Genomic DNA, 27,867 nt, shown 5'->3' with positions numbered 1-27,867 from the left:
GTCTTGAAAACCTATCATGTTTTGAAATTGTTTGGAATGGTTAAACTTATCAATGTTTGAATTCATTTGCCATTCATGTAAAGAATTAGGCAATGTAAGGTTCAGATGTGATGAATAACTTTAATATTGTAAAACAGAAATAAAAAAAATGTAAATGTTAAAAATTTTAATTTTATCTAAAAAGAAATCTGCATTTTTGTTTGTCTGGTGAAGCAGCTGAAGAATAAAGTTTACCTAGCTTATATTGAAATAAATGTTAAACAGAAAAAACAGACGAATTAATTACTAGGAACATGAAGTAATTGATATGCTATATTAAGACAGTTTAGAATAATTTACTATTGAGTTGCTAATTGTACTTTATTGTTTGCCATGGTTCTAATGGCCTGTTTTTGTACAATGGAAAATCATCTATATTATTCAATCTGTAAGTCCATATGTCTGTAGTAAACTTTTAAATATGGATGAATAATTATAAAATAATGTTGTAAGTCATGCTGGAAATTTTAAGGGGTGGCAGCGTAAAATGTATTAAGGGTATTGTAAAGTGTGGAGCCTGATGCAAAACCAGTTATATTGCATAGAAATAGTTGGGAAAATAATAAATGTTTATAGTGATGATGATATGTTTTATTATTGTTTTGTAATTTGATCAAATTGTTAGCTAATAAGTGCTTGTGGTTGCTATGAAATGCTTTATGCCCAGAGATAATGTATTTTCATTTCAATTTCTTTGATTGATAGTTAAGATTGTTTGAAATGAGATTACTGTAACAAGTTGTTACTTTAAAATGAAAGGTGTGAGCACTAATATATAATTTACATTTTTTTTATTTTCAACCAAAAAATTTTACAATACCAAAAGGGTAAAGTTTTAAAAAAAGGAAATTTTTACATTTTTGTCAAATTTTAAATATGTTTTTTTATGGAAAAAACTATCTAATTGTGTTTAAAGATTGGGGTTAAGGGCCAAAAAAAAATTTTCAATGAAAGAAAAATGTAAAGCACAACCCCTGGAAAGGGGAGGATTTTTTTACTTAGTTTTAAAAGGGAAATTTAAATTTTAAAAAAACAAAAAAACAACAAAATCCCAAAACTTTGGGATTAAAGGGCAAGATGCTTTTTTAGATCTACCGGTTTTACTCTTTCTATTTTTTTTAAAAAAAATTTAAAAGAATGTGTTATAAATTTGGGGTTTAAAAGGGCTGTAGTTAAAATTTCAATTTTTTGATTTGGTTTTTATTCAATTTACAATTCATAATTAATATAAGCGTGGTTTAGTTTTAAAAAAAATTTTCAATCAAATGTAAGATATAGCGGGAAAAAATTTTGTAAGCAAGCATTTTAAATTTAGAAGTTTTTAAAAAAGTGTAAAAAAAGGAAATTTTTTGTATGAAATGTAATGAAAAAATTTTAAAAATTTTGTATGAAAATTTTTAAAAAAAGGGAATTTTTATATTAAAATACAATTGGGGGTTTCAACAAAATTAAAACCCGTTGTAAAAACAGTGTCTTTTTTTTAAATTTAAAGCCCAAGCTTAATTTTCATAGGTGGTGAATTAATAAAAATAATCTATGCACATCTGCTACGGGAAATTGGGCAACTTAATTTTAACATTTCAATTTAATTTTTCCTTTTTAACTTTTTTCTTTATTAAACCCTGTTTTTCAACAACAAATGTAACATTTTTTTGAAAAAAAGGAAAAAAAAAGGAAAAGGGTTTCCCTTTTTTTTACCCCAAAAGGGCTGGTTTTTAAAAATCTTTCCAAACCAGGCCAAAAAATTTTTTTTAAACCTGCTTTTTTCAATAGTTTACAAAAAAAAGTAAAAAAAACAAAAAGTTTTCTTGTTTAAATTTTCACTTTGAATTTTTTTCTTTTTGTTTAACCATGTCCTTAAGCTTTTTCTTTGTATTACCCGTTACAAATTTGGGGAAAGAAGTAATGAAAGTAAAAATTTTGGGTTTTCCCGTTGACCATGTTATAAATGTACAAATGTTTTTTTTTGTTGATGTAAACAAATGCTTAAACCCGTTTTTACACATTGTAATTCCACATATTGGGAGTACCCCCAATTAATTAAAACCTTTGTACACAGTGTAATTTTTAAAATTTAAAAGGGTGAGCTTAAAGGGATTAAACTAGATCATATCCGTGAAAAATCTGCTGGGATACTGTAATTTTTTTGACCTGTAAATATTAAAGCTGGAAAAAGTTCATTTACCGTTGTGACATTTAAAATGGGTGAAGGGAAATTTTAATATTATAGGATTAAAACAAAAATGAAGTGGGTATGGCATACCCGGTCAACCTACTGTTCCAATGATTGGGTTGAATCATATGAACTGTATGCTTTAACCCCGGGTTTAAAACAAAAGGTTGGTGAAAAGGGAAAACCCAAAATATTTTTCCTTTAATGTTAAAACAGTGAAATGTTATAACAAAATTGGGTTTCCCCGGGATACACAGTTTTAATGGTTAAAACCATGGGTTTTCCGGTGTAACAGTGTAATTGGTTCAAAATGGTTTTCTGGTAACAAATGAAAAGGTTTTTACAACTGGGTTTCCCCCGGGAACAAAAGTGTAAAAGGGTTTCAACATGGGTTTTTTGGGGTACAAATGTGGGACTGTGCAAAAATGGGTTTCCTTTTGGAATTCCCCAGTAATAAAATTAATTACAAGGCCCACCAAATGTACAAGTGTAACACCAAAAAAGCTTGTAAACCTGTTGTTTCACGTTGTGCCAAAAAATTCCCCGAAAAAAATTTGGAAAGGGTGGACCCCGTAAGGCCTTTTTCATAAAATCATGATAAAAGTGAAATAAAATTTTTTTTGTGTGGGCTGAATCAGAGTGACTGTAAATTTTTGGGAAATTACATTTAGCATTCCATTAAATATTTTTTACCTTTTAAATTATGTTATCTACTGGGTTTTTTTATCAGAGTTCTTTACTTATAATATTGAATTATGAAACAAAACACTCCCTTTAATTTTTTTAGAATGTTGTGAAATTTGACCAAAAAAAAGATATTTTTAAAATTTTTTGAGAAAATAAAATTGATAGTTTGGGTACAAAATTTAAAAATTTTAACATTTAAATTTTTATTAAAATTAAAGGGGGTTTTGAAATTGGAAAAAAAAAAAGAAAATCCCCCTTAAAAATGATTTATTTTATATTTGGATGTTGATAAATTAAAAAAAAAAGAGTAAAATTCTGAAAATAAGGTGCGAGGAAAAGGGAAACTTTTCCAAATTTGAAATTAAACCATTCAGTTAAAAAAATTCCCAAAATTTAAAAGTTAAACCTAAAATTTGTTTTAAACGTTTTTGTTTGTTTTTAAAAAAATTAAAAAGGGAAAAAAAAGAAAAAAAGGCGGTTTTTTATTTAAGGCCAAAAAAAAAAAGGTTTGCAAAAAAAAACAAAAATTCCAAAATTTAAATTTTTAAAAATAAAAAATTTAAATGAATTTTGGAAAAAAAGCTTTTTTCTTTTTCCCACATATATTTTTGGGGGCAAAAGGAAAAAAAGATACCCAAAAAGTATTTTTATTTTAACATAAAGATATTTATAAAAATTTTTGTAAAACTGGAAAGTAAAACCCGTATTTGTTTTTAAAATCGCTTGCTTTACCTCAGTTTTTTTTAAAATCAAGTTGATATTTTTTTGGGCTAGTTTTTCATTTTTAAAGTTTATTTTAAATTTTTATCGAGCGGGTGTATTATCTTAAGTGATATTACCTTTTTTTTCCCGTTTTTTTTAAAGAATTTTTAAAATTTGGGCTTTTTTATTAAAAAAACTTTTTAAAAAAAGTAAGTTTTTCTCCAAAAAGGTTTATTTTATAAACTTTTTGTTTTATTTTAAAAAAAACAAAAAAAAGGGAAAAAAATTAAAAATTAAAAATACACTTTTAAGAAAACATCTTCTATTTAAAAAAAAATTTTTTGTCACAACAAACCAAGGCATAAAATGTTAAAAATAAAAATATATTGAAAAAAACAAAAAAATTTTTAAAAAGATAAAATTTAAAAGATTTTTAAATTGCAAATGGAAAAATTTCTATTTTAAAAGGGAGATTGTTTTGGCTAAAAGTAAATATCACCAACATGTTGTATATGTTTTTTTATTTATATTGATATATTATGTCATGTTTTTTTTGGGTTTTTTTCCACTCATCTTCCTCAAACAATTTTTTCGAAGATTTATGTTTTTTCATTTTTTTCCTTTTTTTATATATTTGTGATAAAACCCCCCCTGGGTGTTTTATATATATAGTAAAAAGCCATACAAAGATTTAATTTTAAATTTAATATATACATACACGTATTGTCATAGCTATATGTTTAAAAAATGTTAATTAGTTATTTAAAAGACTGTTTTCTTTCCCTTTTAAAAACCCCTTTATAAAACAATATAATGTGTTAAATCCATCAACATTTTTTTTGGGAATTTTTACATCTTCCCCTTTTACTCAAGTTATTTTGGTTTTTTTTGAAAATCTCCCCTGTCCTCTTAAATTTTTTTTTTTTGTAATTTTTACATTTTCTTCAGGCTCTTCTGATAATCTTTTTTTTAATTTGCGGGCCCTATAAAATTTTTTGTAATTTGAAATCTTCCCTGGGGTTTAAATTTTCATTTGGAATTTAAATTTTTAGAAAAACTTAAATTTCCCTTGTTAAATTTTTTTTATTTTTTAATCTTTTGATATTTTTGTGTTCTTTGATAAACTTTTTTGAGATATTAAATTTGATCCCCCGTGATTCTTATATTTGACCAAACTTCCCCGGAAAATTTTGTAAATTTAATTTAAAAATCAATTTTGGAAATTTTTGGGAAAATTTTTTAAATGGGTTTAATTTTCCATTTAAAAAGATACCAAAATAATTTTTTAAAAAAAAAAGTATGCTAAATTTTTTTTTGGAAAAAACTGTCCCAAAAAAAATTTTTTTATCGGGAGCACCCATTAAAGGGTTTTTTTTGAAAAAAAAATGAATTTTAAAAACATCTGAAAGAATTCTAAATTTTAACGATTTGTTGATGGACTGGATACCTTTACATGTTAACGTATATATGAGGTTAATACTCGCACATTGTTAGGAAAAATAATGGCAAGACATAGATTTGATAAAGGAAAATTCCCAAACATACAACTCATTATTTATGCTTCAGACAGAATTAAAAAAATTCCCGTTTCTTTTTTTCAAAACGATTTTTTTTTAAACCTGGTGATAAAAATCTCTTTTTTTGTAATTTGAAATTAATAATTGTCACAGGTTATCCCCCTTCGCTTGAAGTCAAACATTGGTTATGTCTAAAGTATAATTTAAAAATTTTTGATTTTTTGCCTTTGAAGGGATTACCTGTTAAATACCTTATTTGAAATTTTTTATTAAAGTTCATAATTGACGTTTTTCCCGCCCTATTTCAAATCTAAATGCAAGCAACCCTTTTTTTTATTTTATTTCCCTCCATTTATAATAAATTTTTACAGTTATGATAAATAGGTGAAACCCTTTTAAACCCTTTTGAATTTGTAACAATTTTCCCCTTTTTAAAAACCTCTGGAACCCAAAAAAGTGAAATTTGCATTTTCCAAAAAAAGTTTGAGACAGGGCCAAAACCCCCCAAAAAATTGGGGCCCGTGAAAATTTTTAATTATTAAAAAAATTCTGAATCTTTATTTAAAAATTTACATTAATTACAAAGTTTTGGTTTGATTTGAAGGTCAAAAAATCAAAGTTTCATTTGGGATTTTAAATGTTTTCAAAATGTAGGTATTTTATTTTTGGGGTTTTCATATTGAATGTTTTGTCTTTTTGTGAAATTTTTTCCCTTATTAAACCCATAACTGATGTGATTTAAAAAAGTTGTCTTTTCTTTTCCCTTATGTAAGGAAAAAAGTTTTTTTTCATTGTAATTTTGCCCAAAATTTAAAATTGTCTTCAAGTGAAATATGGTGGTTTGTTGGGAAATTTAGATATGTGGTAGTTTTTTTTGTCTGGATCAAAAACAAATAAGGAAAAGTTGAATTTTTAACCCGAGTTTAGCTACCCAAAATTTTCTTGGGGAGGGCCCGTCGAAACATTTTTTCCGTAATTTGTTTCCTTCACTTTCACAAGGAACTGATAACTTCTTTTCATACCAGACCCGAGGTACGGTTGGAATTTTCCCATAAGGAAAGGGTTTTTAGATCAATCACGAAATTGAAAACCCGAACCCTTTTGGGAAGGAACCTGGTCGGGGCCCAAATTTAAAGTTAGCTCTAAATTTGAGTTTAAATGGACGTTTTTGTCCCCAAACATGAAAAGTTTAATTTTTTAGCCCCTTAAAAGGGACCAAAATAAATTGGGGAATCCCTTGGGCTTGGGTTTTGTGTAGTCAAACCCCTTTGAATTTTCAAGGACGTTTTTTTTAAAAAAGGAAAAGGGGGACAATAAAACCCTTCAAATGCTAGACCTTTAGAGATACATAGACCCAATTTTTCGAACCCATTTAAATGGGATCTTTCGATCATCAGGATTGAATGGTGCTGCAATTCTGAGCCATTTTCAGGCCCAAACCCCCTTTTCAACCGGATACAATGTTTAACCCTTAAAAAAACAAAAAATGTCTTAAAAAAAGATACTCTGGGGCCCAAATAAAACCCTATTTCTTTTTCTAAAAAAAAAATTAAAGGGAAAGTTTTCAGAGTTTTTGGAAAAAAATTTCCGTAAAGCTTTAAAAAAGGGTTTTTTTAAGGTTTTGATTATTTAGGGGTTAAACATGCATACGTTTTAGAGATTTTATTTTATATTTTTGGGAAAATGAATAAGAATGGGGCCCAAGAGATTTTCCCGAAATTTTTTGTTTGTAATTTTAGAAAAGGCAATGGAAATTTCCCCCTTAATTTAAATTTTTCCCCGTATAAACAAAAAAAACTGGGTTTTGCAGACGGACTTTTCCTAAAAAACCTTCCAAAGGGAGTGCTTAAAAAATTTGAACGTGAAACCCCACCAAAAATTTTTTCAAAATTTTGCCCCTGGGGGCAAAAAAGTTATTGCCCCAGGGGATAATGTATTTTTCTACTTTTCCCCAACCCCTGCTATAGTAAAAACAGCCCCTTTTTAAAAATAATTTGGGGGTTTTAGCCCAAAAATTTTGGCTTGGGGGCAAAAATTTGGAAATTGGGCCCCAGGGTAATGTGTTTCCTAAAACCTTTTTTCCCCAATGTTAGCTGATCATGCTAAATGGCTTCTTTTCCTTGACTCAGCAGTGAAGAGGACCGGGGTCCAATCATTAACTGCCAATGTGACATGAGTCTGCGCCCATTGCAAACGCTCTTGAATATGGCGTTGTGTCAAAGGAATGCAAATTGCTGGTGTCCGTGACCTCGACCCAGCATCATGCAACCTGTTTCTAACAGTTTGTGTGCTTACACGCACACCAGTTGCATTCTGAAAGTCGTTACCTAAGATCGTAGCGTTCGAGAACCGTTCGCGCCTGGCCTGAAGGACAATAATTCGGTCCTGGGCTTGAGTCGCTGAACGTTCCCGACCTCCGGCGTGGCCCTGCAAGACATTTCCAGTCATTTGGAATCGGTTCCACATCCTGGAGACAACGTTCTGGGATACCCCAAGGACATGGGCAACTTGCCTTTGTGACCGGCAGGTCTCCAACATTTCAATAACTCTGTTCATCTCATGTTCACTAAGACGACGTCTAACCTGTCGATTTGCCATAGTTTGTTAATTTCGAACACAGTTTTACAATAAAACGAAAGAAGTCTTGCTGCTTGTACACGTTTAAGTGAAAGCACATGGTCATAAAACACCAAATTTCCATGGGTATGGTTTTCCACGTGCTTATCGTGCAAGGTGTACATGACAAATCGATAACTTAAGTACACGATTATGAGGTCCCCGTACAAGTGTATCGTTAGCGGAAATATGATTTTAATATGATGATAATAGGACTGAAATATGCAATGTCAAAAAGATGATCCTAAGCAAATTTTGAGTAGTTTATTTGGGACAGACATTAGTTATGACTATAAGATAACAAATTTGAAATAATCTTTTCAAATGTGGCTGTGTCATCCAACCAATAACTTGAGAATGCTTTGATCTACAGCCCTAAGATTTGATTAGGGGATTAGTCACGACTAGCTCATGGTACCTTTTGTTTAAATGTTAAGTTTATTAAAGGAAAGGTTACCTCATATTTGTCTAATAAATAATTTAAAAATGCTTTGGCTTTCAGACCTAGGATGTGGTGTGTAGTTTACTTATGAATAGAAGATGATCTGTATTGATTTTGAGGTCAATGAGTCAAGGTAACTATGGCCTTGACCATTACAAGCTTTTCTGCCGAGTAACTAGGGAATTTGATTTGGCGGTAGAGTTTACACTAAGGGAGCATATTCACTAACACACATTTATGCTGAAGATGAAAAATGTATTTTTCCCGTGTTTAAGCGTAGCGAATAAGCGGGAAAATAATTTCCTCTGATTGGTTAAAAACTGGTCAGTTTTGACCATAACAAGTAAACAATGAGATAAGTCATTCAGCGTTGGGTAGTCACACTAGCAACATTTTGTCAGACATTTTATTTTTCTCTATTTGTTATGGCTAATGATACAGACAATTCGGCATTTCAAGAATTTCTTGAACAACTGCTCAATGGAACAAAGACGAGATTTGAACTCTTTGAGAGAGGACGTTCGTGGAAATAATTTGAACGTGGCTAACGAAGTAAAATAATTGAAAGAAAGGGAACTGCCATGGAAGAACAAGGGGAATAAAATTCAGTTCACGCTTCAATGTAATTGCCGATACATGTACTCACATTTCCTGGGCTATTTCAAACGTTGAAATACGCAAATGAACTTTTGAAAGAAGTTGACGATAAGATAAAGAAACGCAATAAATTGATAAGAATAGCAGACACTTCAGAAGGGGGTTGCCATACTGTTCAGCAGTATGAGAGTAATCCTATCGCTTCCGACAGTGAAGACGAATAAAAAATTAGCAAGGCTGAGAACAGAGCTTTACGTAAAAGGAGACGTTACACGAACAAGTCAAAAAGTTCGAATTATGTTCCTTCTGGTTTTGGTGGGAACAATTCTCAATCAAGTACACCAAGTTTGGCCATGGGGTGGACCAGGGACGTCTGGAGCGTACGGGAAACAGAATTTTCGTTCCTACTCAGCATTTCAGAGAAGAGGAACAAGATACCTAAGTATGGATATAGTCAGTGCATCATACATCAAAATTAGTACTGAAAGCAGAGAGCAAATTTAGTTTTGGAAAGATAACATTTCATTTATTAATCAGAAATAACTCCCTTAGATTCATTAGAAGTAATGTTAAAACCCCAAATAAAAAGATAAAGGAAACTGCATATAAGACCTATATTAGACATCAGGTTGAATATTGCTCCATAGTTTGGCATCCTTGGCAGAAATACTTAATTTATAAGATAGAGCAAGTCCAAAGATCTGCTCTAGATAAAATTTTAAATAAATAGACTTTTAAAAGTAGTGTCTCAAACTTTGTTTTAAAATGATTTTAAATTTGGCAAACCGTAGAACAGCGTGAAACACCCCAGTGTTTGTAACCTACTTGTTTTAAAACCCAAAAAACAACATTTTTTTTTGTTGACCCCCCAACCCCCTTTCCCCAAAAACCAAGTTTATCTGAACTCCCTTTGATACCCTACTCAAAGGACCAAAAAATCTTTCAAAATTTTTTTCTTTCCTAGTAGCTTTCCCTTTTTTGAAATAGCCTTCCTCAAAACTGTCCATTTCTACCCCCCAGTTTAAAACTTTTTTTTTATTGAGAGGCTTAACCCATTCTATAAATTTTTTAAATCCCCCAACAATGTTTTTTAAAATTTAAATAGTCTTGTAGAACTTTTATTCTTTTAAATTTGCGTATAAATAATTTTTTATTAACAGTTCCCTGACAACGCGCCTGCTAGTCATAATCAGAATTGATTGTTAAGCAGTATACTGAAGATGAAGATGTAGAATTAGCAATTTGCTGATTAATAATGATAACTTTCCAAAAATAGTTTAAAGCGACGCCAGTAAAATTGGATTTTCTGGTTATGAAGTTAAAACTATAAATGGCAAAGCACTAAATATATGGTCTGTAGAAGAAGCAAAAAAGTCTTCTAGCTGGGGAGAACTTACAGCAGTATATAGAGTTTTAGTTTCTTTAGTTGAAGTTTTGGCTAATAGTAATATTAAGTGGTTTAGAGATTGCCAAGCTGTTTGTTCGATAGTAGATAAAGGGTCTAAAAGCCTGATTTGCAATGTATTGCAATTAATATTTTTTCATTTTGTTTGCAAAATTCCATAAATTTAAAGATTGAGTGGATTCCAAGGCATTTAAAATGAAAAAGCTGATTATTTTTGAAAAATCATTTTTAAAAAATCATCGATAAAGATGACTGGGGAATTCAAATGTTATTTTGTATATTATTGTTGAAAGATGGGGAAATATTGACATAGATTTTGAGTTTTTGATCATTAAAACCCTGAATGTAAAAAATGAACCATTCCATGTTTAATGTAAGACAAGAGTCCATTTCACAAAATCAGCCAGGAGAGGATGTTCTAATATGGCTTCATCTGAACTGAAATTCCCTGAAATATAAAAGAAAACTTGCCTTAAAATAGCAGAAGCAATTACAGGATTAGATTAGAGACTTTGTTTTATTGCTTTTAACTAATTTACTACATTCTTCATAAAAACACAAACCCATTAAATTTTATCCCCTTTTTCTGTGCAAAGAAAGGGGGCGCCCCATTAGGTTGTTGGGGGATTTTCATGGCTGTTTTAAGTGTCAGACCCCCTATCAATGGAAATAAAGCTATTTGCTCCCCCAAATGACGGAATTTGACGGTTTTGTGAAAAAAAAAAATAGTTTTCAATAACTGAAAAGGTTTCTAATTTGCTGTATTAATCTTTAAAAATGAATTAAAAATTAAAACTGCGGTTAAAAGAATTAAGGAGGATTTTTAAAAAAATCTGAAAATTAGAAAAGGGTTTAAAAAAGGAAAATAATGGTTTTTGAAAATGCAAAAAAAGCTATTAAGGGCCGGGGGTTTAAGCAATTTTTGGTCACGGGGACCAAAAAAGTCAAGGGTACAGGGCCCAAAAAAAAGCTCAGCTCGGGTAAGATTTTTTTGTTAATTTTTTTATCGAGGCGATTTTAATTATCCCAATTTAATTACCCTTTCCCGACCGGGGGCATTTCCGATGTTTTCCCAAAAAGATGCATTCGGGGGGTCGTTTTAACGTTTTTTTTCTGAGAAAATCAAACAATATTTACATTTTGTAAATTTGGCAGGGACAACGTACCCCACTTTTTGGGTGTAAAAGTGTTTAATAACTTTAAAAACGATTTTAATTCACTTTTTTTAAAATGAAATAAAGAATTTTTTTAATGAAAAAAAAACGGTTTGGTTTCTTGTTGTGGGGTTTTTGTTTTTAAATTTAAAAATTTTGCCAAAAAAACAGAAATTTCAACGTACACGAACAGCCCCAAAAAAAATTTTCAACTTTCACACCCCAAAATTTAAGTTTAAAAAGTGGTCTGAACAAAATTTGCTGAAATTTTGGGATAGGTTGCTTTTTCCAACAAAATTTGGTTTTTTCTTTTTTAAGATTTTTCCCTCCAATTGGTATATAAGTACGGGTTTTTTTAAAAGGGAAAAAACGTTTTGAGTCCCTTTTTAATTTCTTTCGAAAAATAACCCTTTAAAAACCCTTTTAACTTTTTTAATGCTAATACATTTTTTTAATTTTTGGCCTCAAAGATATGGGGAACCCACTTCTAAAGAAACAAATAAATTTGCAAAGAGAAAAAAACTTAAAAACAGCTAGGGTAGAAAGGGAACTTAGGGGGGACTAAAAAAGTTTTGTGTTTTGCAGGGATTTCTCAAATTTTTGCAATCCCCCAATGTTTTTTTATGTTGCATTTCCTTTCTACAAAAAAAAACTCAAAAAAACTTAAATTTAAAAAAAAGGAAAAAATAAATTACTACAGATAATAATTTTTATCAAAAAGTAAAAAATGGCTGGGGAAAATTTTTTTGGGGGGCTTTGAATGAAAAAACCCAAAAAACAAAACTTTTTTAAAGGGGCCCCCAAAGAAATTTAAAACAAAGAAAACCCCTTCAAAATTTTTGGTAAAATAAGCATTTTTTCCCAGGAAATTTAAATAGCCAACAGATCAACAGGGAATTTCCTTTTTAGAAAATTTTCCCAACAAGAATAAAGAGAATTTTTCGAAGAAGTTGGTATTTTTTACCCCAGAGGGGGCATTTAGGCTTGTCTTGAACTTTATAATACTGCTGGGACTTTTAAAACAGGGTTTTTTCTTTGGGTTAAACCCCCTGAATTTATTTTAAACCCATTTTACAGGGGCTTTTTGGAAAATTTTCTTAATTTAATTTCATTTTTTTCCTTTAAAAAAAAAAAAAGTTTCCTGTATTAAAATTTCCCCGTTCAAAAGATTCTTGCCCGGGTTTAAATTTTAACCAGAGAAAGCTAAAATAAAAAAAAGCTATTATATGGGGCCATATAACCTGTAAAAAAGCTTTATATTAAAATGATATTGTCCCTTTTGCTGAATATCATCCCTTTTGATGTTATCCTGTTTTTCAATAAAAGGAATTTTTCATTTAAAAAAAGTATAATTAAGGCTTTCAGTATCATTTGAGAAAGCTGTTTAGTTTTTTAAACCCTCTGGTCAGGGGAGGTAAGGCCCTTTTTACCTTTCACAGAAAACTTTTCCCGAGGTTTAACATTAAACCTAAAACCGGGAAAAAACAAAACCCAAAAACTTGAGAAAGACACTGAAGATTCAGAAATTTTTCAAATTAGAACCCTTAAAAAGTTCCCAAGTTAACTTTTTGGAGTTTTTTCATTTTTTTTACCAGATTTGATTTAATTTTTAACCTGAAATTGAGTTGGTTTTTTTATTTGATATGAAAGAATGAAATATCTTTTTTCCCCTTTGGGGGTTTTGGAAAGGCTGATATCTTGAAGGAAATTTTTTTTTTCCGGGAACTAGGTTTATATTTTGAAAATCTTGGCTTTTGTAAAAAATTTAAAAATTTAATTTAAAGTTAAAGCCCTTTTTAAGTTTATTTATCAAAAAAAGCATAAAAAATTTTTGGGGAATTTACATAATTTTTTTCAAAATTAAAACGTGTAAAAAGAAAGATGACACTTATGCGTTTTAAATAAAAAATTAGGCTTTTGAAAATTAAAAAAACTTTGGCATATATGTACCCAAATTTAATAAATGTTCTTTCAGTTTTAAAAAGGGGGAAAAATTTTGAAAGGGGAAAGATTTTTGGGTTGTATGTTTTTCCCATTTTAAAAGTGTAAAATCCTTGGCCATATATCATACTGCTTTCCATTTTATCTTTCATTTTGCTCTCAGCATCTTCTTTCTTATAATAGATTATGATACATTTCACCAGGAATGAGTTTTTTCAATAATTATGCATTTGTCACTATCAAATCTAATTGGATTGATAAAATAATCAAAAAAACCAATTTTTTCCCTTTTTCCCTATAGCTCATAAAAAAATAAAAAAATAAAAAACAATTGAAATTTTTTTTCCTTTATTATTTTTTTTTGGTTTGTACGGGTGAAATTAAAGCGGGTTCTTAAATATAGGTGCATCGGGGGTTTGATGAAGGCTATTGAATAGCCGAAAAAAATAAGTTTTTTTAAAAATTTTTTCCCTTAAAAACCTAAAACCCCACTTTTTTTTGTGGAGTGTAGGCAAAAGCTTCCCGGAAAAAAGGGCCCCCGTCCAAAAATGACAAGGGGGAAAAACGCCCCCCGTGAAAAGGGACAGGGGGGACAAACCCCCTCCCTTTGGAAATGACAGGGGGGGACAAAATCCCTCCCTAAAAAAATGACTGGGCGGACAAACCCTCCCTGAAAAAAAACCAGGGCGGTAAAAAGCCCTCCCGCAGCAGATACATATATGCAAATTGATAGTTTTTTTTTCAATGCACTCAACATATTAAAATTGAAATTTATAAATATTTTTGTTTTCCTTTTGGCAAAAAGCGTTTTTTGTATAAATTTTGAGAAATTTCTGCCCAGGCATCTGAATAATAAGTCCCTTAGAATCTGTAAGTGCATATTTTTCACTTAAAAATGAAAAATTTACTTCTTTTGTAAAATTTAAAAGATTAATAAAAGTAAATATGTTTAAAAAAGAAGTTTAAATTAATTTTAAAATTAAATAAGTCCAAACATCTATAATGTCCCTTTTGTAATGAGTCAATTATTTTTTAAAAAGGGGCCCTTTTTTTTAAAAACGGTCGGCATTTGTGAAAAAAAAATGTTACCTCTTTAAAAAATTTTCTAAATTTATATTTTTAAGAAAGGTTGTTTTTATTTCATAAAAATACTTAAAAAAAATTTAAAAAAACAACAACAATATTTTATCCCTTAAAATTTAAAATATTTTTAAGTCCCTTTAAAAAATTCAACAGGTAAGTACATACATATAATTTTGTTCCCGGGGGGCTTTTTTTCCCCTTTTTAATTTCAGGGGGAGGCTTTTTTTCCCCCCATTTCATTTTCACGGTTTGGTTTTTTTCCGCCCCTGTCATTTTTCACGGGGGGGGCTTTTGTCCGCCTTGTTATTTTCACGGGAAGGCTTTTAGTACGCCCTGTCTTTTTTTGGACGGGGGGGCCCTTTGTCCAGGAGGGTTTTTTGCCCTTTTCCCCTTTTTTTGTGTGTTTACGCCCCAATATTCTTTTTATTATCTTTTAATTTTACAGGGGGCTTTTACCCAGGTCTTATAGATATGGGTTTGCATCTGGTTGTTGTGGTATTTAAGGGAAGGATTTGTAGGGAATGCTTTTTCTGTTTAAATTAAAAGCATGCGTGCAAAATTTTCCCGGCCCAAAATTTTTATACAACTTTAGACGGGGAAAAACGATGACTCACGGGTACGTCAGTTTATTTAAGTTTGACTTTTTTAAAGAAAAAGGAGAGTATTGTAATCCCCAAAGGGGGTCGGCATTCACATTTTTGGTTAATTTTTGCATCCCAATTTTGGTATCTAAAAAACCCGTTTTTGAAGGGTTTTTGAATTTGTTGAAAACTTTACACATTTTTTTAGAGAGCCAAAAAAAGGGCAGTGTCCAAGGGGCCCTAACTTTTTAAAATGAATATTTTAAGAAATTTTACCCTTTTTAACTTTTAAAAAATTGGGACCCTTTTTTTCAGGGTTTGTTTTTTCTATCAAGTATTACAATACTTTAAACTCATAGGGTTGGCAAAATTTTACTTGTTTTTTATTTAGTTTAAACTGAGTACTGTTGTAGGGTTGGGGATTGCCCCAAAGAATGTACATAGGGATCATGATAATTTATTAGAAAAATTTATTTTGTTTAAACATTTATATGGCAGGGCAGTTTTAAAACTTTTAATTGTTTTTTTAAAAAATGTATGATGAATGGTTTAGTCCAGAATGAAAGATGGGGAAATCCATTTAAAAATACTGTAATTTTGCCCTGGGGAAAGGGGTTTTAAAAATTTTTTTTGAAGGGTGTAAAAGTAAAAGAAATAGTCCACTCTGAATATTTCCCGTTTCTTATGCTAATTTTAAAATGGATTTAAAAAAAAATAATTTTAAAAAACTAAATTTTTAGTATTTTTTTAGTTTTGAATATTTACAGGGTTTGTTTAAATTTTTTCATTTCATTTGGGATTTCCCGGGGAGGGAAAAGGGGGGTATAAATTCATCAGGAGGAAGGGGCATATATCATCAAAAATTTCTTCTTTCATTTGTCTTTGGGGGTTTTTTGTTTTGCCTTTACGGCACAAAAGTTTGTTCTTTTATTTTTCGGGCCCTATGCTTGTTTGGGTCTGGTATTTCCTGAGGTAAAATAGTTTTAAGATATTTTTGAATTTTTGTTACCTTTAAAGTTAATTTGATTTCTTAGAAAATTTTATTTCCTTCCCTTTTTTCATCTCTAGGCTTATTTTAAAAAAAATTTTTTTTCTTTAAAAAAAAAATTTGGGGAAAAAATTTAAAAAAGTGATTTAAAAAAATTGGGGTTTTAAAAACATCTACGTTAAATAAGTGAAGGGGTGGATAAAATTTGAGTTTCTGTTTTAAAATTTAAAAACTCTTTTCCTTTAAAGGGATGGTAGTAAAAATCGCAAAAAATTAAGGGTAACTTTTAAAGGGCATTTTCAAATATTTTCTTTTTCCTTTCGTGCTGTCAATAAGTCCCAAATGAACAACAAGTACTGTTTGGGGTTTTGCTGCTGGCATTATTTGCCAGTTTGTTTACTGTCATATGTGGTTGCTCTCATAGGGAAGCACACTGTTATTTTCAAGGTAGTGTATGATGCAATAGTTGCCTAGTTTCAGAGGCAACCCTGGTTCTTTTAAAGTAACCCGTTTAGAACCCCAAAAACAGGGGTTTCATGGGTTTTTTAAAATTTTTATCCTATTGGACCCTTTGGGTGGTTAATAAAAGGAGTGGGGGATCGAATCTGCCATCCCCGAAAATTAAATAGTTATTACCCCCGAGACCCCGGATTTTCCCCTTCAAACTGTAAATTTCATTTTTAAGCTCTTCTCTGTACTTTTTCAGATTTTAAAAACCCCTTTAGTGGGGTTTATTTTTTCGTGGGTATCTGGGGAAATGGACCCTGGGTGACCAAATTTAGTGGGTTATTTCTTTTTCAGTGGTTTGCAGGTTTGACCTCGGCAAGGAAGGACCGTATGGGCCATTTTTGCCTTTTTGCTGTTTGGGAAAAATTTTTTTCATACTTGTTCCCCCAAAACCGGGGAGAAAAGAAGCCAAAAAGAAAAGAGGGAGTACATTTTTTTTTTTTGTTTTTTTTGGGAAAGGTTTTAATTTTCTTTTATTACAATTTATGTTTGTTTTTTAAAAAATGTTTGTTTGTTTAATTTTTTGTACATTTTTAATTTTTTCATTTTTAAAGTACAAGAAATGTTTTTTTTAAATAAAAACCCTTTCGAAATGTTTTTTAAAGCAACCATGTATAATCTTTTTAATTTTGGGAGTGTGTTGCAGACAATTTTTTCATCTATGTTTTTTATGGCCCGGTACAAATTGATATAATAGCCGCCCAAATTTTAGTTTTTAGATCATTCCCGGAAAATTTTCTGGAACATATATTATTATCTCCCAGTTGAAACGTATATATTTAATCTAGGAAAAAAAGTAGACCCGTTTTTTTGTTTTTTCCCAAAAATATTCAATTGTCATAGATATAGTTTTTCAAGGAAGATAGGAAAACTTGCATTGAAGAAAAACCAAGTTTTTTAAAATTTTTTGTTTAGATAGGAGCGATAGCTGAATGACCAAAAAAATTTAAATTTGAAAAAAAGACCCTTTAAACTTTCCATTGTTTAAAATCTTTTTAAAAGAACTTGTTCATTTTAATACATTCTTGACAAAAAAAGTTTTTATCCCTTTTTTAAGGGAAAATTTTTTTAAAAAATAAACTTTTCTAAAAAGCAAACTTTTTTGCAGGCATCAGGGCGGCATTTGGGTGTTGGGTTATCTTGGTCTGCACCAGTTTTAAAGTGTTTTATTCAGTTTTCCAAAAAGCAAAACCATGGGGTTTTTATTATAAGTCTAACCACTTTTAGACTTAAATTTTTGTCAGGTACAGGGATTTTCATTTTATGAAACTTTTAAAACTAGCCCTTAAAAAGGTTTAGGTTTTTCAAAGGGGCCCCCCTTGTTTTTTCAGGTAATTCCCCAGAGTGGCACTTTTAGATCTTTATTGATAATTCGTTAAAAAGATTTACCTTTTCAGTATTAGGGGCTTGACTTTTAACCCCAAAAACAAGATAAAACTTCTGACTATTTTTTAATTTTAATTTTATGTTTTTTAGTTTTTTGGTCAGTGGACCCAAACCCCCTTTATCCTTTGAAATTTTAAAAGGCTAGATCTTACCATGGTTTAAAGGGTCCACTTTGTATTATTTTTTCAATATATGTCTATATTCCAGGTTTTTATCAGCTGCGTTTTGCTGCAGGAATTTAAATTGGCCCTTTTTTGCTTCCCCTTGGTGGAGGACTCTTCAGTTTTTGAGGAGGGAGTGTTGGATTTCCCCCGGCAAAAAATTTTCTGTGGGGTTTTATAAAAAAACATAAAACCCTGTTTTTTTGAGGGATATAGTAGTGTTTTTTTCCATTTAATTGGGGGAAAAGGCCTTATTTTCTTGATTTTTTGGAAAAAAAAAAACCCCTAAAAAAGCTAATTTTGGGGGGGTTAAAAAAAACAGGTTTTAGTTTAGATTTTGAGAAAGCTGCATGATTTTTTAAAAAAAATTTTTAATTTTGGGGAAAAGGGCCTTTTTTTTCGGGGTCTGTTAAATAAAACAGGAATGTCACTGATAGTTTTCCGTTTTGTACTTTCTATAACAGGAATATCCCTTGGTTTACAGTATTTTATGTTTATCTGGGCTATCTTTGAATGCTAATAGAAAGTTTGAATTTTTTACCCAGTCGGCCCCAAAATTATTTTAAACTTGATTTTTATTTCTTAAAATTTAAAAAATTTAAGTCCTTTTCAAACAGTATTTGAACATGGGCATGGCCCCCCAGATGAGCCAAAATTTTTTTCAAGAAAATTTTAGCCCTTTTGTAAAAATTTCTTTAAAATTTTAAGAATTTGGGAAAAAAATACACAAATTTTAAAAGAAAAAATTTACATTTTAAATTTCAATTAATGACTGATTTTGGAGCATTATTATTTATATTTCTACTGCCCCTCCCCCTAAAACAGAAAAAAGGGGTAGTTTTTTTCTAATTTTTCTGGGTTTCTATTTTTGGTTTCTTTTTTATGGATTTTAAATACCATTTACAATGTATAAAAACCTTTCTTTGTTTTACTTGGGCAATACTTTACTTTTTTAAAACATTAAAAAAAAAAAAAACAAAAGGAAATTTGGGTCAGTTTTAGAAGGGGTGCCTTTAAAATTTTAAAATTTTATCTTCTGTGTAAAATATGTAATTAATACTGCAGTTAAAAATTTAAAAACATGAAACAATTTTTTTTGCTCTTTTCTTGTTAAGATGTTATTAACTTTCTATTTCTTAAATTTAAAATTGGGCAATTTTGCTGCTTTAATTGGAAAAAAAAAGCAATTTTTTTTGATGACAGAAAAAAATCAAAAAGGGTTTTTCCCGGAAATTTGAGAGTAAGGGTTAAATATTTTTTTGCAAAAAAACAATCAAAAATAATTTTGGGTTTTTTGTTTTTTTTTGCCCTTTTTTTTTTTTGTTTTTTGCCTATCAGTTATATTCCCCTCGGCACAAAGGGGGCCAAAAATTTTAAATTTTTATTCCCCAAAATAGGGGTAGGGAACCCTTTTATTTTTTGATATTTAAAAAACCGGGTTATAAAAGTTTTTAAAAAGAAGATTATAAAAACAAACCCCTGTGTTTGTCTTAACATTTTGAGGAAATGAAAATGATTTCCATAACAAGGGTCAGGCCCAAAAAAATCTTATATTTTTGAAGGGTTTTTAAAGAAATATAAAAGCTGGATTGAAGAAAAGGAAAATTTAGTTGGTTTTTTTTCAGAAAAAGATTTTTTTCCTACCAAAAATGACATTTAGAAACAAGGGGTTTTTGGTCTGTAAAAAATAATTTTTATCATTTTTTTCATAAAAAAAGAAAGAGTGGCCCCTGTAAATGCGTGTTTTTTTTGGGCTGTTTTGAATTTTAAGAAAAAGTCAAGATTCCCCTGCGTTTTTACTGTTTCATCATTGTTTTTAAAATTTTTTTAAAGAAGCCAAAATCAAAGATTTTTAAAATTTTAACATAAAACTTTTTTAAAACTTATATTTTTTCCAATGTGCAGTTTTTAGACAAAAAGGGGAAATTTTTTCTGAATTTTTGATAATTTAAAAATTTTAAGTTATATTCTTTTTAGTTATGCCCCTTTTTTTTAAAATTTTGGGGGCTTTTTTTCAAAATGATTATTTTTTTGCTCTTTTAAAAAAAGAATTTAAATAAAAAAAAATTATTATATATGGAAAGATTTGAAATTTTGAATTTTTTAGAAGGGATCTTTTGGCTGAGTTGGTAAAAAATGTTTTATATACGCTGCAACCATGTTTTTACGCTCATGTTGGGGTTCATTTTACAACTCAGAAAAATGATTTCTTAAAACCCCCAGGCCAAAAAGGGTTTTAAAAAAGATAGAAATTATTTTCTTAAAAATGACAATGAAATTTTGACTGTTAAAAACTAGGTTTTGATTGCAAGCTTTCTGGACATTAAAAAACTTGTTAAATATAGAATAAATAAAAGTTCATTAAATTTTTAGAGATGGGGAAAAATTTAAAAGGGATTTTTTTCATCTATATTTTTCAGGTCAGATTTTTTTCCCACTGAAGACTTATGGCGGGGATTCTTCTGTTTCATTGGCTGCAGCGTTTTTCTTACGGTCCTCCCAAACCATTTTGGGAATTGATTATTTTTCATGTTTTTAAAATAGAAATTTTCAATAGCCGGGGGTACCTGCAGGAACTTGTTTCCATTCATTTAATAGGGGCATTTAAAGGTAAAAAAAATTGCTTTTTTTAAAAGAAAAGGGAAAACCTTTTTTTAAAGAAAAGAAAAAACATTGATATGCAAAAAAAATTTAAATTTTACAGGGCAAAAAAAAAGAAAATTTTATTAAACAATGTTTTTTCTTAATGTTAAAGGTTTTGTTTTTATTTTTGCTCACAAAGTACATTTGGTTTAGCTTTTTTGATCACTTTTTTTCCGGTGTCCATCCCGGGATCCTCCATAAAAACGTTTACTTTAAAAAAACATTTTCATCATAAACCGCTAAGCCAATTTTTATTTTAAACTTTTACAGGGAATTTTTCCTTTTGGTAGTCAACTTTAAAAAATTGTTCAAAAAAATTTAATTCCCAAACAAAAAACTCTGGGGTTCCATGGATCCGAAAGGAAAAAAAATGAAAAAATCTTCTTTTTAGAAAAAACCCAAAAAACTAAGAGCTTAAAAATTTTTCCAGGTCTAAACCCAAATTTTTTCAAATAAATCCCCCGGTCATTGATTTTCCTTATATTTGATAGTAAAAACTGAAAAAATCTTATAAAAAACCCAAAGAGCTAGAGTTTAGATACTAAGGATGAAATATCTTCTAGTGAGTGTCTACCAAGTTTGTTCAAATAAAAGCCCTGGGGTCAAAATTGGCCCTTTTGAGGGGGGGGGGGTCATTGTTTTTCCCTATATGTATATAGTAAATAAATAGACAGCTCTTCAAGCTAGTGTATATAAAGGCACGCTAGTCCATCAGCAAAAAGCCAGGCCAGACATTAAAGTGGAGTTTCTTATATTGGCTGAGAAGATTCAATTTATTTTGAAGTCTATGGAAGTAGCAATTTGTTACTTTAAATGGACGGACCACATTTTGTGTACTAAAAAAAGAAAAGTCTGGGAGGGCTAAATCCTAAGTATGTTAATAACTTTTAATACTGGATGAAAATGTTGACTTTTTGAATGCATTTCTGATTATTTACAAGTTTCTAAAACATTTTTTATTGATATAATTATTGTACATAAAATATGCTTTATTTCTTCAGGGTTTATATGGTAGTTTATTTATCAAACTCAACATCAGATGGTGTCAATATAGGAAGAATTCTGTGCTGGGAAAATATCCCATTGTTGAAGTGAGTGATCTTACTCTATATTTCACATCTGGGTCTATATGTCAGTAAACTAAAGTTCTATAGATATATTCTACAGAAACATGTGATAGTAAAATTACAATCATAAATGATAATGTAAAGATGTAAAGTTTAAATGTCCTATCCAATGTGACATTTTGTAATCTGTATGGTGCTGAAAACCTAAGTAGGTCGTATTATAGGAACGCCCCTGGAGGCGGACAGTTTGGCGGGTGGCTTTTTGTCCGGAACATATCTGCTGCACACATGGAAGGATTTTGATAAGATCTCAAAGAAATGTTCACCTCTGTGAGAATATGTGTCACAGCATTAACAAGGTCTCTAGGTCAAAAGTCAATGTCACACATAGAGGTCATTGAAAACTGCTTGTCCGGAGCATAAATTCTACATGCATAGATGGATTTCAATATTACTTCACACAAATGTTCACCATTGTGAGGTGGAGTGTCACAGGCAAAATTAGGTTCCAGGGGCTAAGGTCAAAGTCACTTATAGGGGTCAAAGTTAAAATAAAAAGCATGAAATGTGTAAAGGCACCATTTAGTCATCATTTATTGAGAAGCCTTAAAAAGGTTATGTAGGAAAGTAAATCCTGGACTGACTTTACTGTCAGTTTTCTGTCCCACACAGGTCACAAAAAGTCCCATGTAATTAATACAAAATAGTTTGTTAGTTTATGCATACTTATTAGAGGCTTCTGTGGTTAAGGTCATAAAACATACTTATTAGAGGCTTCTGTGGTTAAGGTCATTTACTTCATACCACCACTGTGGGTTTGAATCCGGGCAGAGACTTTGGGTTTTTCGTCATGAGGAAGCTATCCAGGTAGTTTAGGGAATGTGCATGGTTCTACTAAGGTTGCTATACGTTCCTGAAATAATGCAGGGAAGGTCACTTGAGGTGTTACTGAACCAATAAAACTGAAAAGTTGCCATATGACCTAATGGGGTTGGTGCGATGTAAAACCAAAGCAAATAAACAAAAACTTAACATCCCTATTCATGCTAAATGTGAAAACAAATTCTTGCAGTTTATACATATATAAGATAGATTCTTAGAACTAACCGGTAAGTACTGTTGTCATATAAGTCATGTTAATTATCTGTTTGCAGGTACTTGTTGTAGCATTTATTACAACATTGTTAAGTTTTCCTAATCCATATACAAGAATGAACACAAGTGAAATGATACGACAGCTGGTCAGTAGATGTGGTCCTGAGGATACTAATGATTTATGGTTTGTATATACTTTACATATTATTTTGATAAGATGGCTTACATATACTTGTTGATATTGCCACCTGTGACTATAAACCAACATAACCAACATCTTAAAAATAGAGAAAAACTGTATCAAAAAGGTTATCCACATAAAAAGTGTCCGGTGCAAATCATGGAATCTTTTACCAGAGGGTGTCATATAAATTCTGACAGGGGTTAATGCACATTCAAGTTTTGCTATTTTTGTGAGAGTGTTTGGTGTATTTTACTAGTTTTCCCAGAGTTTTATAAGTCAAAACATTTATTGTAAGTGAAAAAAAAAGTTAATATCCAGACCCCGATATATTATATATTATGAATATTTTAATACATACCAGCAAAATTCTAGGAAGGTCATGGCCATCCCCTCTGGCAAGATCTGTACATGATGTTATTGATTTTATATTCTTAGAAGAATGTATAACAGAACATAGATCTGCTGTTGAAGATATAACAATAAGGCTGCAAATGCGAAAAGCTCTGAGATTCTTGTCTTAAAGTGACAATGTGAGCTTTTGTGATCGCTTTTCATCTGGTGTCCGTCCATGGCTCGTCCTTCCATCCATCCAAACTATAGAATAGGTCATCTTTGAAAATTGTTCAAAGAATTTAATTCCATGCAGACTCTGGTTGCCAGGACAACCTAATGAAAAAAAATTAAAATATTTTCTCTTTAAAAAACTAAAGAGCTAGAGCTTTGATATTTGGTGCAAAACATATTCTAGTGAGTGTGTCAAGTTTGTTTGAATAAAAGCCATGCAGGCAAAATGGTCACCGCCCCAGGGGGTCATTGATTTTCCTATATGTGTATAGTAAAAGCTTAAAAAAATCTTCTCTTTAAAAATACAAAGAGCTAGAGCTTTGATATTTGGCATGAAACATCTTCTAGTGAGTGTCTACCAAATTTGTTCAAATTGGCACCTTCCCAGGATGGTCATTGTTTTTCCTTATATGTATAAAGTAAAATCTTACAAAAAAATCTTCTTTTAAAAATTGAAAGAGCTAGAGCTTAGATATTTAGCATGAAACATCTTATTGTGGGTGTCTGTCAAGTTTGTTCAAATAAAAGCCCTGGGGTCAAAATTGGCCCCGTCCCAGGGGTTATTTATTTTCCTTATATGTATAGATAGAAAAAATAAAATCTTTTTTTTTTAAAAACCCAAAGAGCTAGAGCTGAGATTTTTCGCATGAAACATCTTCTAGTGCGTGTCTACCAAGTTTGTTCAATTAAAAGCCCTGGGATCAAAATTGGCCCCGCCCAAGGACAGTCATTTTTTTTTCTTTATATATTTCTGTATGTATAAAGTAAAAACTAAAAAAAAAACTCTTAAAAACCCAAAAAGCTAGAGCTCTTCATTTTCAATTTTTTCAGTTATGAGTGCCTGAGTTGAATTATGTTTGATTTCAAACTTTATATTTGAGCCTTTTGGAGCTCAGTGTAGATTCTTTAAATATGCATAACTATAATATACCCCCGCACAACAAAGTTGTAACGGGGGTATACTGGAATCAGCTTGTCCCTCCGGCTGTCCGGCCGAGCAAACATTTGATTATTATGAGCTTCATTCCGTAGTTAAATAAAGAACAAAAACTCATAAAATTCAAATTAAGAGCTATTTTTTTGTTTTTATGAGCTTATTTTGATTATGGATGTTGGTCCAGGTGGTGTTTATGAGCTGATCTGTCGGTTTTTAGCTCACCTGTCACAAAGTGACAGGGTGAGCTTTTGTGATCGCTTTTCGTCCGGCGTCCGTCCGTCCGTCCGTCGTCCGTCCGTAAACTTTTGCTTTAAATGACATCTCCTCATAAACCACTGAGCCAATTTCATCCAAACTTCACAGGAATGTTCCTTTGGTGGTCACCTTTAAAAATTGTTCAAAGAATTTAATTCCATGTAGAACTCTGGTTGCCATGGCAACCGAAAGAAAAATCTTTAAATATCTTCTTTTAAACAACCCTAAGAGCTAGAGCTTAGATATTTGGCATGAAATATCTTCTAGTGAGTGTCTACCAAGTTTGTTCAAATAAAAGCCCTGGGGTCAAAATTAGCCCCGCCCAGGGGTCATTGATTTTCCCTATATGCATATAGTAAAACTTAAAAAATCTTCTTTTAAAGAACCGTAAAAGCTAGAGCTAAGATATTTGGCATGAAACATCTTCTAGTGAGTGTCTACCAAGTTTGTTCAAATAAAAGCCCTGGGTGAAAATTGGCCCCGCCCCGGGGGGTCATTGATTTTCCCTATATGCATATAGTAAAAACTTAAAAAATCTTCTTTTAAAGAACCGTAAGAGCTAGAGCTTAGATATTAAGCATGAAACATCTTGTAGTGAATGTCTACCAAGTTTGTTCAAATAAAAGCCCTGGGGTCAAAATTGGCCCTGCCCCAGGGGGTCATTGATTTTCCCTATATGCATATAGTAAAAACTTAAAAAAATCTTCTTTAAAGAACCCAAAGAGCTAGAGGTAAGATATTAAGCATGAAACATCTTCTAGTGAGTGTCTACCAAGTTTGTTCAAATTAAAACCCTGGGGTCAAAATTGGCCCCGCCCCAGGGGGTCATTGATTTTCCCTATATGCATATAGTAAAAACTTAAAAATCTTCTTTTAAAGAACCCAAAGAGCTAGAGCTAAGATATTTAGCATGAAACATCTTCTAGTGAGTGTCTACCAAGTTTGTTCAAATAAAAGCCCTGGGGTCAAAATTGGCCCAGCCCAGGGGTCAATGATTATCCCTATATGCATGTAGTAAAAACTTAAAAAATCCTCTTTTAAAGAACTCAATAAGCTAGAGCTAAGATATTTAGCATGAAAGATGTTCTAATGGGTGTCTACCAAGTATGTTCAAATAAAAGCCCTGGGGTCAAAACTGGCCCCGCCCCGGGGGGGGTCATTGATTTTCCTTATCTGTGTATAGCAAAAACTTAAAAATCTTCTTTGAAAAAACCCAAATAGCTAGAGTTTAGATAATAAAGCATGAAACATCTTTAAGTAAATATCTACAAAGTTTGTTCAAATAAAAGCCCGGGGGTCAAAACTGGCCCTGCCCCAGGGGTGTCATTGTTTTTAACTATATGTGTATAGTAAAAACTTTAAAAATCTTCTTTTAAAAACCCAATGAGCAAGAACTTAGATGTTTAGCATGAAACATTTTCTTATGGGTGTCTACTAAGTCTGTTTAAATAAACAAATAAAGCCCTTGGGTAAAAATTGGCCCGGGTGGGGGGGGGGCCATATACAGGTGAGCGACCTCAGGGCCATCATGGCCCTCTTGTTTCTTGTCTGCCAAAAATCTTAAGATTCGTTTGTACCATAGTCTTCATATTTGGCATGGAGGTTAGTCATGATTAGTAGATGACCCCTATCGATTTTGAGGTCACAAAGTCAAAAGTCAAGGTCACAGGGGCCTTGACTTCAAAAATCTTGTCCCCCCAATAACTTAAGATTCCTTTGACCCACAGTCTTTATATTTGGCATGGAGGTTAGTCATGCTTAGTAGATGACCCCTATTGATTTTGAAGTCACCAGGTCAAAGGTCAAGGTCACAGGGGCATTGACTTCAAAAAGCTTGTCTGCCCAATAACTTAAGATTCCTTTGACCCACAGTCTTCATATTTGGCATGGAGGTTAGTCATGATAAGTAGATGACCCCTATTGATTTTGAGGTCACCAGCCCAAAGGTCAAGGTCACAGGGGCCTTGACTTCAAAAAGCTTTTCCGCCCAATAACTTAAGATTCCTATGACCCACAGTCTTCATATTTGGCATGGAGGTTAGTCATGATTAGTAGATGACCCCTATTGATTTTGAGGTCACCAGGTCAAAGGTCAAGGTCACAGGGGCCTTGACATCAAAAAGCTTTTCCGCCCAATAACTTCAGATTCCTATGACCCACAGTCTTCATATTTGGCATGGAGGTTAGTCATGATTAGTAGATGACCCCTATCGATTTTGAGATCACCGGGTCAAAGGTCAAGGTCACAGGGGCCTTGACTTCAAAAAGCTTGTCCGCCCAATAACTTAAGGTTCCTTTGACCCACAGTCTTCATATTTGGCATGGATGTTAGTCATGATTAGTAGATGACCCCTATTGATTTTGAGGTCACCGGGTCAAAGGTCAAGGGCACAGGGGCCTTGACTTCAAAAAGCTTGTCCACACAATAACTTAAGGTTCCTATGACCCACAGTCTTCATATTTTGCATGGAGGTTAGTCATGATTAGTAGATGACCCCTATTGATTTTGAGGTCACTGGGTCAAAGGTCAAGGTCACAGGGACCTTGTCAAAATAAAGCTTTTCCCCTCAATTGCTTCAGAATGCCTGTCCAGAGTGTATTGATTTTGACATTTGAAGCATGTAGAATATAAAACTTAGCAATGCACTGGCTTAGTAACCTCAGATTTGGCAGGGAGGTTGTCCTTGAGTTCTAAATGGCCACTGTTGATTCTGACAAAGTGATATGCGGGGGTATTCCACCATGATAGTGGCAGTTCTAGTTAAATTATAGTTCTATAAACTTGTCAACTTACAAGCTGTCTTGCAAGAAAATCATGAGCACTTACTACCAAACAATACAGCTTTCATATATTGCTATTTCAGTGATTATCAAAGAAATTTTACGGATCCAAAGTCATACATGTCAAGTACATTTGCTGGGGATGGTGTAAAAAGAGCAATATGGCAACTTGTCCTGGCTCTTTTATTCAAGGGAATAATTACTGTGTTCACATTTGGTATGAAGGTAAGATTGTGACAGATATTATGTTATTGTCTTAACTCTAGCCCAAACACAATCTGACAAATATTCAGATCTACTTAAGTTATATCTTGCATGTAGATCTGATTGCCACCGTATTTGTTTCACCTTCATTTTGATTT

The 27,867-nt window shown here is 31.5% G+C and overlaps 1 pseudogene; it reads left to right on the top strand.

The window, feature by feature from the left end:
* The window catches only part of LOC132714510 (H(+)/Cl(-) exchange transporter 4-like), a 67,709-nt pseudogene that overhangs the window by 8,593 nt on the left and 31,249 nt on the right, over positions 1-27,867 (top strand).

Source organism: Ruditapes philippinarum, unplaced genomic scaffold (genome assembly GCF_026571515.1).
Source record: "Ruditapes philippinarum isolate M1 unplaced genomic scaffold, ASM2657151v2 ctg2750_1_1_1_1, whole genome shotgun sequence".
NCBI classification, from domain to species: domain Eukaryota; kingdom Metazoa; phylum Mollusca; class Bivalvia; order Venerida; family Veneridae; genus Ruditapes; species Ruditapes philippinarum.
The sequence above is the reverse complement of the archived record's forward strand: the minus strand, read 5'-3'. Positions and strand labels throughout refer to the sequence as shown.